This window comes from Lycium ferocissimum, unplaced genomic scaffold (assembly GCF_029784015.1).
Source record: "Lycium ferocissimum isolate CSIRO_LF1 unplaced genomic scaffold, AGI_CSIRO_Lferr_CH_V1 ctg8090, whole genome shotgun sequence".
Lineage (NCBI taxonomy): Eukaryota > Viridiplantae > Streptophyta > Magnoliopsida > Solanales > Solanaceae > Lycium > Lycium ferocissimum.
Window position 1 is genome coordinate 1 of NW_026727087.1, and position 14,418 is coordinate 14,418.

Sequence of the window (14,418 nt, forward strand, 5' to 3'; positions counted from 1 at the left end):
GGGGGGCGTATGAAAATTTCGATGTTAAACTTCATAACGTCATCTATGGGGATTTTAAGGCAATCGGATTTCATTTGCACAAGTTACGAGGGTTTAGACAACTTTATAACTATTCCTACAATTTTTTCAATTCAATTCTACCGAATGAAAAAGGGGCATTTTTGAACGTGGATTCCGAGGGTAGAGTTGTCCCCAGGTCCAAATTCACCTAATGCATCTAAGACATGTAAGAGAAGGAATGGGAGAGCTTTATACATTGTTTGCCTTTTACGCTTGCCAAATCCAAATCCGTTTTCAAAAACCTACAAATGGTCACGTTACCAATTTGCTATTCATAAGGCTTAAAATTTCAATCTTAGCCAATACTTGTCTATAAAAAATTAAAGCGGCATCTCCTATATATACCCCCGAGAGATTCAAACTCGGCCAAAACAACAACAACCATACCAACAACAATATAAACAACATCAACAATCGACTAGAAACGCATTCTAGCGCAAATAGTCTTATTTCCCAAAATAATGCAGCAACTCCAAATCCAACTTTACACTTACAAACCAATATCAATATGTTCATATTCACATACTAGTTTAAGATCATTCAAACATAAACTAAGAGCATTCCAAGCTATATATCCAATATTCAACAATTCCATCAATTTCCATATTCAATTCAAAATTCTCATGTATGCAACGAAGAGCATTCCAACGCGTTTTCTACTTACTAATTCATTTCCAATAACAACAATCTACACTTTCTCAACTTCATTATCTTAATATCATAAAATCGCATTAATATGACATAATCTCTCTACATTCCATTTCATGCCAACTTACCCCATATATACTAATTACTTACATTGTAATGATCACAACAACACAACAACATTTTACCTTTAAAACAAATCCATCACCATTCCGCCCATTATATAGGCCACGGCAACATGCAATTTTCAACTTCATCCCATTTTCATTCAACTTTCACTTCCAATACAATTTCCTAATAACCACAACTAGAATACAACATAAAATTCAACCTACTTCATTTATACACTAGCACATACACACGTACATATGCACACACCACAAACACACATGCAAACTTTCATAATTTCATGCACACACACACATTTCCACATACTACAACACAAATGAATCCTTCATAACATATAAAAAAGGATTGAATCTTACCTTTTTCCTTCAACTTCTTTACTTGTCCCAAATGCGAAAACTTGACGAAACAAATGACTTATCTTCCGAAACAATTATACCACGTTTGTAGAGACCCTTGAATTGGTAGGAATACAACAAGAAAATAATTTTTGGGGACAAAATTTGAAGAGACAAAAATTTTTTCATGGCCGAATGGCCATGGTTGTTGTTCTCCTTCTTTCTTTCTTTCTTTTTCTTGAAAATTCTAGAATAACAAATGGCCATCTTGTTTATATATATAATAGCAAACTTCCAATAACAATCGTGGCTTGGCCCATTTTCTTTCTTTTTTTTCATTCTATGGCCGGTTGGGCCTCTCACTTGGCCCCCTTTTTTTTCAAACTCCAATTACTTAGTCCATTTGTTGGATAATTCATGAAACCATTTTTTGTGATTCCAATTTTGCCCTTAGCCTTTTCCAATATTTCCACATCCAAAATTTTCTATAACTAACTTATGAACCAAACAATACCAATTCATTGCGTTGTCCTTAACTTGACACAATTATCCCAACTATCCGAACGCACAAAATACGGGGTATAACAGGTTGGTTTTCATAAATTGATTATGGATTTGGTTGGCGACTATTTCGCATTTGTATCATTAATAACATTGTTGGACTTGCACTTATTTTATTAACACGTTTTGTAAATGATTAAGAGTATGATATGGTTCGACTTATAAGTGGTGTTTGGCGGTTGCCAATCACGTCTAGCGGGTATTTTGGGACGTGACACATAACTCGGGCGGCCTCAATTCTCCAACGTCTTGCGTAATCCTGGAATGATTCAGTCGCCTTCTTTTGTACGTTGCTCAGAGAAAACGTACCTGGTATGATCTCAGTGTTGAACCCGAAGCGAGTCATGAAATCCCCGGCCATATTCGTCAATTTGTGAGGATCTTTAAACTTACCACGAGCGCCTCCCCGACAAACTTCGATAAACTTCATTCTCAATTTCTCGTTCCTTCCCACTCCTACTAACTTATCGCGGTAGAGTCCTCAGCATGAGGATCCTTCGGTCCCATCAAAAACATCAAACTTAGGAGGTTTGTCTCTATCTCAATACGGGTGTATGCATAGATTTTAATCCAAACTCCCCACTTCCCCCGAGTGACTCGCATGCCCATCATTTTTCCTCCCCTGTGCACATTTGGCTAATGATTGATTAAATGTCTTCTCCTATCTTGGCATCTCTCCATTTGCATCCGATCCACCTCGAACGCGACCCTAACGCATGACGGGAGCGGCAAAGGTTGGATCCTTTCGACCGTATACCGGTGGTACATGTTGCTCGTGGGAAGTGTCAACGTGTGCCCCAGTATGTCTTGCACGGTGGGTAAGTAGGTGCGATACAGCTTTGGTCGTTGGTAGTGGGTTTTGTGAAGTATGGGTGTAGTCGGGGATGTAAGGGTTTGTTTATGAAGAAAAAGTTATTTCACTTAGTGGAGGTAGGTTGGAACAAGAAATTCTTTACTTGATTGGGCGTGTGGATGGTGGGAAGTGTTTAAATAGGCGAATCCAAGGATGGAAGAGTGAGGTGGGTTTAGAGGCCCGATCGATTAATTTAACAGATGGGTCGGGTCCCCGAACTTGGCGAAGCTCTCTCGTTATATCCGTATTTTGAGCAACGGACAACATGAATGAATTATGTTAGGTTAGGAGCAAGACTATTCGGACAAGAAGTCGGGTTTGTTTTAATCATGATTGTGTCTTAAATAAAAGTGGCATATGACTTCACAGGCATGAAAGCATTAAAGAAATATTTGGGGCCAAAAAAGAATTAAGAAAATTAGTGAATTATGTTAATTAAGGGACCAAAGTGGTAGGCCATTACTTGTGGGGCCATGGACACATGAATTATTTTTATATGGACAATTAAAAGATGACTAAGTCATCTTGCTCTTCATTTCATTTTCTAGAAAAATCAAGAAAACAAGGAGAAGGAGAAAGAAAGGAGATTCGGCCACAAAGAAGCAAAAACCAAGTCAAGAATTAGCCATCAGAAAAATTGATTCTTCTAGCAAAACAACCAATTCAAGGGTGCTTATTAACGTGGAGTCGTTATTTGAATCATTGGAGCATCGTTTTCACTCTTGGAACTCTTGGACGTGTGAAGTGAAGAAGAAAAGGAAGGATTAATTCTCTTTTATGTGTTGTGAATGGTATGGGCATGTCATAGTATGCAAATGTGCATGAAATCCATGAAAACCTAGGTGTTGAAGTTGAACCGTGGTATATGGAGCATGCATGGCTTGTGGCCGTGTATATTCCATGAATGGTTGGAATGGTAGCTTGAATTATATGTAGCATGTTTCCTTGTTGTTGTAGTGTATTGAATGAGTGTGAATTATATATATATGTGTGTGTGTTAGGATGGCCGAATGTAGGCCATGTTTGTGCCAAGGATGAGCAAATGTTACTTAAGGCTTTAGTTGTTGTCGTTGTGAGTTTTGTATCGTTAATGAGCCTTTGGATGATCCACGTTGATGTTGTGAAGGATGTGGGCTGTTTTTGGAAGTCATTATGCTTGTAATGTAAATTTTGTAATTAAGAGGATGACATTGTTTATGCATGGTTTGGTAGTATAATTTATGGAGTTTGAAAGAAAGAAATGTGGGAGTAGTGTTCTCGGGTTTGGAGTGGAGTTCGGGTAAGTTGGGTCAATGTTTGGGTTATTTGAAATATTGTGTGACTTGCTTAAAATGTTCTTGTATATGGTTTGAATGGGTTCGGATTAGCAATCGAGCGTATGAGCTTTAATGTTAGTTTGATTATATGAGTATAGTTGAATATATGGGAATGTTTCTAAGTATGTAGCAATATGTGCTTAATGTTGGAATGTGTTGGAATTGGATATTAATGTTGGAATGCATTGTGAATTGATTATTGATGTTGTAGTTTGGTTGTTGTTGAAATTAGCCGAGTTGAAATCTCGGGGTCGGTGTATTTACAGGGGAAATCTTTCTTAAATTCGGTAGAAATTAATGTTCGTTTGAATTTGAATACCTAGGTGCGTATGGCTAATGTTAATGTATTTGGCGCTATGTAGATCTTGGCGCGTCCGGGAGTTGAGGCTTGATTTATCGTGCGATCGGAAGAGGTATGTAAGGCGTTACTTTTTCGTCTTTGGCATGTCTTAGTACTATTAGGCTATGACCCGAGCCTCGGGGTTATTCTACTCCTAAAATCCGAGCTTAGACGCGTACTTTATTCGATTCTAAGAACTTATTCCTTAATGTATTCAAACTAAAATTTCTTGTGTTTTTAAATGATTGAATTTTGAAAGACTTAAAAAGAATTTTGACTAAAAAGGGTCCGAACCAAACGTCGTAACTTTTGCATACGAGCTCGGAACGCCCCAAAACATAATATGTGAGTTCATAAGGCATAACTTTCCCCTATTCCTCGTAGTCGGGCTCGGATGGGGGTCGGCACCCGTCCGTGGGGCCCGCAGCTTTTCTATGCTACCCTTAGGGATTTTTTTGGGAAAACTTAATATTGGTTCCACTTTGACTTCCGCATATGGGTCTCTTATTTACTTAATGAGTGATGATTATGATTTTTATGCATATGATTGCTCACGACTCCGCTTGTGCTTATGGTTATTGCCTCGTTCACGGATCCCGGTTACATTTCGTGCGCGTTATGATATATTACGGTGTGATGCGTATTTACGGTTTCCCGACTCCTCGCTAGAGCCGGGTTCCGTTTATATTTGGTGTTATGCTTGTGTATGGTGTTACGGTTGGCTATGATGTGTTACGGGGATATGTCGGGTTACGAAGATATGAAACTTTTACGGTGAGATCTTTGTGGTATGGCGCCATCGACAGCGGGCGACCATCGTTCTAAGAGCTATGCATGACTTATATTTTAATTATATATTTTGACGTTTTGCATATCATATCTATTTTTACGTACGTCATATCGTGGTTACGTATTTCGCTTTACATATTAAATATTCCGACCCCTTTCTTCGGGGGTTTCATGCCGCGAATGTACGTACGCTCGGATCCACCCACTTAGGACACCTTTCTGCTATACGGGAGTGCTCCTTCATGGAGTACCGATATTTTGGTATACATACTATTCCGATGCATATGTACATATTTATTCGGGGGTACGACGGGGCCGTCCCGTCATATGTTTTGTTACTCGTACGTTTAGAGGTACGTGGATATGTATGTGGGTTATGGCTACATCGTACGATTATGTGTATGTGTTATGTGTTTGGGCGGTCTACGCCGCGGCCAGTCGGCTCGCCTTTGTACATATTTTGAGATTTGGTACATTTTGACGACTCAGCGGCTCGTATGCTATTTACGTTGACTACTATGTGATATACGAGGCTATTTGTGATTGATTATGATTATGCAAGCCAATATGCTAAATTCGGGGATCGGGTACGTGTTGTCCATTCGGACATTAGTCACGGCCTACGGGGTTGGGTCGTGACACTCTCGTCTTAGTTCGTCAAGTTGTAGCTTTAGCAAAACAATCTCTTCTTCATCGTTCAGATTAATCCTCTCGCTTGAGCTCCCTGGATTTTCATTCGTTATGGCAAGGTTAGCCGTTGGGTTGACTTCGTTGGTGATAGTCATTTTTCCCTTAGACCTCAAATTGTAGTGTGATTTGGCCAGTTTGAATATCAACACAAATCAACCTCTGTTGGGGGGATAAAACCAAAATAAAGACAATTGGAAAACAAGAAGGTTAGTCCGGGAAGCTTTAGAAAGAGTAGAGTAACACGTTCAATCACATAATTACGTCAAGTCGACGTGTAAACAAGCGTGTCCTAATTGTGGAGCCTCTTTTTGCCAGAGGTAAGCCTACGTTACACACAAGTTGATGATGATGATCCTTTTTTGACACATTCTGTGTTTTTTTAAGACCAAACATAACTTCCATTAGAACAAAAGGTAGCTCGAGAGCTTACAAAGGTAGGCCTATATCAGCCTGAAATGATAAAACACAAAGGGGATGGCCATAAAGGCATACAAAAGGAATGGGTCGATGGAAATTTGAAATGAAAATGCAAAGGGTGGCCACGAGGGCGTACAAAGGGATTGGGCCATACGGCACTCTTTTGGAATGTAAAGAAAACAAAATGGGGGAAAGAAAATAGTCTAGGGCCATGTCGGGCCGTCATTGTCATCCCCATCATATGCTGGATCATAATCGGGCCCTGGGTCGTACTCAGGTTCTTCCTCTGGGTCTGTCTCTATCTCCCAACCTGCCTCTGGATCATACTCAGGTCCCTCCTCTATACCATGTACTGTAGGCCTGTACTCAGACTACACCTCTGGTTCCTCCTCTGAATATCCTGCTGGAGTATACTCAGGCGATTTCTCCGGCTCTACCTCCTTTACCAAATTATGCTCTAGTCCCCATTCCGGATCTTCTTCCGGATCCTCTTTCATTGGTTCATCTGACTCTCTTGGGATCCTCCTCCTCTACCAGCAATATCATATGGTTTACTGAACCCGAAACTATCTGCCTGTACATGTCATTGTTGACGTTCATGAGGCGGTATCTCAGCCAGAAGCCAAGCGGCTACATCATAGTCTGTGAGCCGTCGAATCCGTCTTCGGTTGGTAGAAATGCTAGGCCTCCCACATTATACCGGGCGTAATACTCGGGTGTGCACCAACTCTCGTCGCCTATACCAATTGTGATCATGTTCAGCCGTTCTCTTTGCAGAATTCTCACTCGTGCTATTGGAACCACCCTACCATAGTTATCTTCATGTAGTTCCATATGGGACCAGACTAGGACATCTTGTGTAACTCCAAACTACCTCAGGACTCTGAGAGGCGTATATGGTTGAATCCCGTCCAACCCGATCAACTCAATGAAGGCGGTATTTGCGGTTCTCACCAAAGGTCTCCCCAACAACCAGAGGTATTTCCATTGAATAGCATCTCCCGTGAGCTGAACCAAGAATGCACGCCACTCCTCCTCTCCTATAGGTTCAGGACAGTACCTCATTCTTTCCTTGTGGCTCTGAATTCTGCTACGAGTATCTATGCAGTAATCCATGATGGGGAGGCGAGTATAGAAGTGTTCCATGGCCCATAACTGCAGCATGAGATTACACCCCTCGAAAAAGTTATGCCCTCTTGAACAAGCCGATAGAGCTTGGAGCATCTCCGCGAGGATCATAGCGACCAATGTCAATTCATCCGGTCCCAAGAAGATATTTATAACAAGTGGCAAAAGGTTAATATTGATTCGGTAGGCTCTCTTTGGGAAGACCAAGACCCCCAACAAGGCTATGGCGAAGACTCGTGGCCGCATTTTCTCCCACCTTCCGCGGTCACACGCAAACTCATCCCGATATCGATCAAAGCTTTCTCGGCGCCCAAATCTTTGAATAAGAAAGTCAAACTTCACTCGATCATTTTCCACGTTCCTCAAGACCGGGTAGACATTAAATCCCAAAATGCGCAAGAATTTCTCTCCGGATATGAAGGATGGTAACACCGGCATTCTTCCCCTCAAATGGTACGTCGGTGAATCCACAAACTTCCTTTAAAGTAGGGGTTATCTCAAAATCCAAAAAATTGAAGGTTACACTGGCGGGATCCCAAAATTCTATCAGCAGCTTGGTGAGAGTTTTGTTAGCTTGGATACCCATTAGTGACATTAACGACCCCAGATGTTGTCGGATTTCCTCTCCGTGTGCCACTTTTATGTTCCTCCACCAAGTTTCAGGTCGTGAGGAGATGAGACTATCATTTGGATATTTGGTAGGTTCTAGTTAATTTCCATATGAAAAAGAAAGGTAAAGGTTATGATAAGTATTGTTTGTTAAAAAAAATCATTTTGTGTCTCTTAAGGATCATTTCATCAATTCACATAAAGGGTTATGTCATTCAGGTTTGGAACCTTTGACAAAGGGTGGATTCCTAATTTGCCGTGACAATACCTTGGATTTTCCTGCCTAAGGTGTATGCAACATGACTTATTTTTTCTAGAATAAGATTTTTTCCTAAGAATTTCGGAGTGGGACTGAATGTCTGCGAGAAGGTACGTAGTAAACTACCGTACCAACTCTGAAACTAGAGAATCCAAAGAAGGGGTGGAGGCGTGTAAGACAACACCTCGCGTGAACCACAGTGTGTGTAAGTGTACGGCCAAAGACTCGATAGAAAGTGCAATGACATTATAAGGAAAGCAGTAACAAATAGTGTTTTCTCAAACAAATAAGGAGCACAAGTTTAGCTTTGGCTTGCGTCCTTTCAAATATAGCAATGTAGCAACTCATAAATAACAGGTGATAAAATATAAATAAATAAACAAACATCCCTCAAGTATCTACTTCTTAAACTAAGTCTACTAAAGTCAAAACCTAAGGTCTGGTTCCCCAGTGGAGTCGCCATTCTGTCATGCCCTATTTTCAACGGATTAAAACTAGTTCACAACTTATAGGCTATGTTTCCTATGGTTTTGAAAAATTCTCAGAGTCGCCACCTAATTTTAGAAAATATTAGGAAACCATTTATAAAAAAGTAAACTCCATTTTTTAGTCTTTGAAACCTGTGAGATTCTAGGTAAGGGTTTTATTTACCCCGAGGGGAAGGTGTTAAGCATCCATGAGAGCCTATCCAAGAAGACAGTCTTTAAACTTAGCTTAATTAACACTAGAGGAGATTATTTGATTATTTATTATTACCTATTTAAGGAATTGCGGGAAAGAAACTACTCTCTCAAAACTATTTGTATAAAAAAAAGGGATGGTTTTGAAGTAATTGTAACTATGTGAGTAAATGCATATTTATAAAGGAAGTAGTTAATGCTAATATATGCGTGACAAAATATGTATGACATTTATTTTATATAAGAATAGTATGTATAATATAGAATAAGAAGACATATATATATATATATATATATATATGTGATATGTATTCATGGGTAACTAAAAAATAATTATTGATGACGTGATAGTACTATATAGATGCACATAATGTAAAGACGACCAAGAAAAAAAAACAATGGAAATAAGGTAGTATATGTATGGTACGTGTTTTTAAAAATAATAGTATGTAGGCATACTCATTGTAAAGGAGAGTAATTAATACGAGTTGTAAAATTATATGTACTAGGCATGTCTATTGTTTACAAAAGAATACATGTGTATTTTTTAAGATTAGGTATAAATATGGTTATTGTATAAGGACAGTATATATAATATACATGGAGTATGTTTATCATATGTAAAAATAGTATAAAAGGTATAATTTTAGAGATAGTCATGGAAAATATAATAATATGTATAAGTACCGTGATATATATAAGTACACACATAGCGTAAAGATGATTGGATGAAAAAAAAAATAAGATAGTATATATATGTATATGTATAAACAAAATAGAGTATGTACCTTGCAGTCTTGTAAAATAGCTTGGGCCACCATACTTGAGCCCTCGTATAGAGTTCTTTTATTAAACTTGCAGATTGAGCTGCTCAAAATTAGTATTTCTAAAGAAAATGATTCGACCTTATGTTTTGAAAATCATTTGAGCCGGTGCAATGGAGCTAAGTTTTATAAGAGAATGAGTTTTAGCTCCTAAAAGGCGTGTGTTTTAACTCTAAAACTTCCTGCACTTGATATATATAAAAAATTAGGCATTTTTTACCTTTTAAAGCCTGTGTTTTGGGGATCTAAAAATCTGCATTTTTCTTATATATATATATAAAAAAAAAATCTACTCCTCTGTTTCTCTCGAGACATGACATTCCTCATTTGGAAATCTCTTCTCTGCTGAGTAATATTCTGAAATAATCTATTGGGGTTAAACTAAATTTTTAATAAAAAGAAGTCTTTAAGTTTTTAATCCTTAGTTAAAAAAATGTTTATAACCTGCAGGGTGCATAAACAAAAGCAAAAAGAGCAATTGACGATCACTATTCTAAGTACTAGCTAAGTCAAGATTAATACCCGAAAAGGGGAAAAGTTGCTAACGTTTAAACTCACTATCATACTAGTTCACCCACAAATAGAAAACAAATACACTACAAACATACCAAAGAATGTTAGTCAAGAATATAAACATTTATACAAGCCGATACAAAGGTGTAAAAATTTGAAGAGAGGAAGGAGGACGGAGACTCTTGACGCGAAAGTAGGGGACAGCTAGACACGAGCAAATAAATCTGCTGCTGGCTGCTCTCTGATATGGGCAGAATCCGGAGTTGCCATAACTCCTAATGCTCCCAAGGTTCCTCATAAAAAAAAACAGGATAAAGATAAGGATTAGTGATACCCTTAATTGATCTTAATAATGCCAAAATCTAATGAGTAAAACATGCCATCAAGAACAAATAATTTACTAGATTTAGCACCAAATATTCAACCAACTTTGGAAAGAGATCAACCCGACTTAAGTAAACGTCTCAAAATAAAGCAAACACACCATGATCTAACTTATGCTCATTATGCGCCGAACCTAAGCTCTATAGTATTTAAAAGTTGAACAATTTTCACACCTTTATGTGTAGCACGTCTCTTACTTACAGAACCATTATAGGCAACCAAATGAGTTCAAACAATTCTAACCAAACCAAACATTTTAGTGAATAAATGAGAGTTAATTGTTATGCTAGGCTATGGTACTTCAAAATAGGTTCAAAATAAATTATGTTCGGCTTCCCAAATCTCTAATACTTCCATGATGCCATATGAGTGATCAGAAAAGCCAACACACTTATCATCCCATTAGCAAACTAGTACAAAAAGAAACACTTCACAAAAGGAAAAGAGATCCTTTCAAGTTCTTAAAGCATTTGTGGCTCCAAGTTCTAAAACCCAAAAACTATAAGTATGTATTTGCCAAAACAAAAGCAAGTTGGGCAGAGAACCTTATTAGCATATTTTCACGCACACAACAACCTCCAAAGTAGCACAGCAAACTACTGCTTCCTTCAAGAAATACTCAACGCGTGAACAACTAGTCTTGTTTTAATACCTGCTCATTTCGTTCGAGATTTGGAAGAAAAAGTACCCGAGACTAGTTCTACAATGATACCATAACTCGACCGGTTTAGCAGAGAAAAGAGGAACATGATTCAAATGGTTTTATGCACCCATTTTTAAGCGGCGATCCAACTTAAACATGTTCGGGTCTTAAGTCTAACATGATGCAATCATGGCTTATAAAAGACTCAACTGGAGAATTATAAACAGGCCATTTGATTGTTCCCACAGGTTCACTTTTTTTTTTTGAAGACCTTATAACCACAACTCTTGAGAAATTAGTTCTATGGACTTAAATCAAATCCTAATGATGTACCTCAACTAAAGACATTGGACGACAAAAAAAATAAAAGGGTCCCAGGACTCTAACTCATCAATCATGCTTAGATAAAGAATTTTTACATCCACCATCCTCCCAGAACAAGTTAAAGCTATTATTTTCAATTGAACAAACTCAACTCCATTATTTCACATAGTTTATAAAGCCGATTGCTCTCTAAATACTAATTAAGCATACGCTCAGCGGAAATAACAACCCACGGTACACATTATTAGTAAATCACCATGAGCATGAATGTCTGTTTACTTGGTTCCAACCAAAATAGTAACTTTTAACCGGAAAACAGTAGCCTTTCGAGTTAAAAACAGTAGCTTTTTAGTTTAAAAAAAAAAAAACAGTAGCTTTCTTTTTATATCAAAACAGTAACTTTTCCTTAAAAATAATAACTTTTTCTCTCGAACAAAACATCACCCTTTTATTTGATCGAACTTAATAACCTTTTTCTTTTCAGTTATAAGGCATCATATATTCACATATAGGTTTCTTGACGGAGTCACGACATGATATTTTTAGTCATAAGGTCTAAATGAATTTTATAGTAGAGCTTTAGGAAATCGTATTAGCAGCGGCTATGTTATCAACCATTTTATTTAAGCTAACTAAAACAGGGACAATGCTAACCTTTCAATGCCCTCAAACAAATAATGTTTCATGCTCATGTCCAAATGAAAGTAGAAAACAGCTATTTGACACAAACATCTTAATATTGATCCATACTAGAACTGGTTTTGAAGACATGAACGAAGGATAAAACATGATTCAAGCCATCTATAGCTACAACCTTAATGGTAAAAAGAAGATTACGGGATGTAGACAGATTCAAACTAACGGAAACAAAATGATTATTCGAACCTATATGTATAGACTAGAATTAACTACCAACGAATCAGGAGATTTGTTTTGACGTTATGATATATTTTAGCCATTTTACATGCTTGATTTTACATGATAAAACAGTCCCTTAAGGGATGCCACAACAGATTTTTAGACAAGCGACACTACTATTCATGTATTCAGCAATTTCAACGATCATTTTCTTTAAACGCTAATAGATTGCCATGACTATCTCATGTTTATCTATAACAAATAAAAGTATGGGCAGATTCGAACAAGTGAACTCCAAAGAATGCTGAGAACAACAAAACGACTACATTTGGATTTCTACAAAATTAAAGATGAAGAGAAGACGAATATGATTACCTTCTCTGGGACAGCGAACTGAGGCTATTGTCGTCGTCGAGTCTCCGAATCCGCTCGAATTAGTTTTTTTGCTTAGCCAAGAGCAACCAAAATTATACAGCCAAAAAGAACATAGAGTTAAAAAGAGGATTTTCTGAGAACTTAGAAAGAACTATGGATTTTTAGTTATGAAGACTTATGAAGAAGAAAGGTATTTTCCAATTCAACTTTTTAGAGTAAATAAAAGTTTTCTCTTAAATTTTGAGCCTATCTCAAAGGGAATTTCCAGCCTTCTCAAAACCTATCTGAAACAACCCAGGAAGGCCGTATTTATAGGCAAACGCTGAGGGGGTTTCCACAGCTTCTTCCAGGGGATTTTGCCCTTGAATTTTGAATAAAAAGGAGGGAGAATTCTGAAATTTCAAAAAAAAAAAATGAAATGATGAACAAAAAAGTGACAGATTTTCACCTTTTCGGAGCGATTTGAAGGCTAGAGGTCCGAATCTAGTGGTTTCTTCATGGTTTTAGGCTCCAACGGATTGAAACGAGCCTTTATCCTATGGATTGTTAGAAGATCGGCCTAGAAACCCAAAGATCCTTGCATGCTTCTTGATTAGGGGGATAATTTGACTTGGACGAGCTGTTCGAAGCACTGTTACTTGAAGAAAAGGGGAGAAAGGGACATGGGTTGATGGGAGGCGGCGTCAGTGATGCCAAAATCAACTTTAACCGATGGTCCGATGGGTAAAGGGTGGCGGCGGCGGGCTGGGTCGATGGGGTTTTGGGTTGGGTCTTTTTGGGCCACAGATTTCGGTTTATGAGGAAAAGGGAATTGGCCCAATATTATGGGTAGATGAATTAATTCCTAATCTCTTTTTACTTCTATCAATTAATTAAAATATGCTTCTTTGTCCTAATTAATTCTCAAAAATATACACCTATATAAATTACAATACAAGTAATTTAATATACGTATTTAGTTTAAAAAATAGAGCAAAAGATAATTAATACGGTAATAAGTAGGATTAAAGGAAAAATGCCAATGCCAATATTGATATACGAATATCAACATTATTTTTTTTGAGTGATTTTAATTATAAAAAAAATGATTTTTAGTCATTTATAATTATAAAATATGATGTTTTTTTTTTTGGTAATTTGTAAGAAACGATAATTCCTTAACTTCAGAGAAATATATCTCGAAAAATAGCGTAATAATTAGTGAAAATATTCCAAACTCATTTTTGGGGAATTCTCACGATTGAGAAGCATAATGAAATTAATTAAACAAAAAAGGACGGCCAAAGTTGGGTGTCAACAATAAAGACGTATGGATTCCTGTTATTTTGGAGGATGCACTACATCTTGGATCTTTGAAAAACTTCAAATTGACTTGAGACTAAGTGGAGATTGTATGTGCATATGCCTTACCTAGAATACTTGTGAAAATGTTTCCCTTACTTTTCTTTGACTGTTTTGTCACATTTAAAGCGAGAACTTTGTTTTAAAAAGGTGAGAGAGCGAAAGTGATAAATGAGCAGACTGAAAATCTATTACTTGTGCTTGAAAAAATTTGGAAAGGGGGCTGTAAGTTTGAAAATATGAAGATGCTTTTCCTGTTTATTGATTAGCTGGGTTGTTCCTGAACCTTTACTTAGTGTCTTATCTTGTATTGATTCTCAGTGACACTGCATTTCCTGAGTCTTG

General features: G+C 37.5%; 1 long non-coding RNA gene across 1 annotated transcript; it reads right to left on the reverse strand.

Moving 5' to 3' along the window:
* Positions 1 to 10,127: 10,127 nt before the first annotated feature.
* LOC132045820 (uncharacterized) lies at positions 10,128 to 13,474 on the reverse strand. Its single transcript, XR_009412531.1, has 2 exons — positions 12,733 to 13,474; positions 10,128 to 10,441 (listed from the first exon to the last, which is right to left on the reverse strand). It is a non-coding gene; the product is annotated as an uncharacterized LOC132045820 (long non-coding RNA).
* Between the last annotated feature and the right edge of the window lie 944 nt (positions 13,475 to 14,418).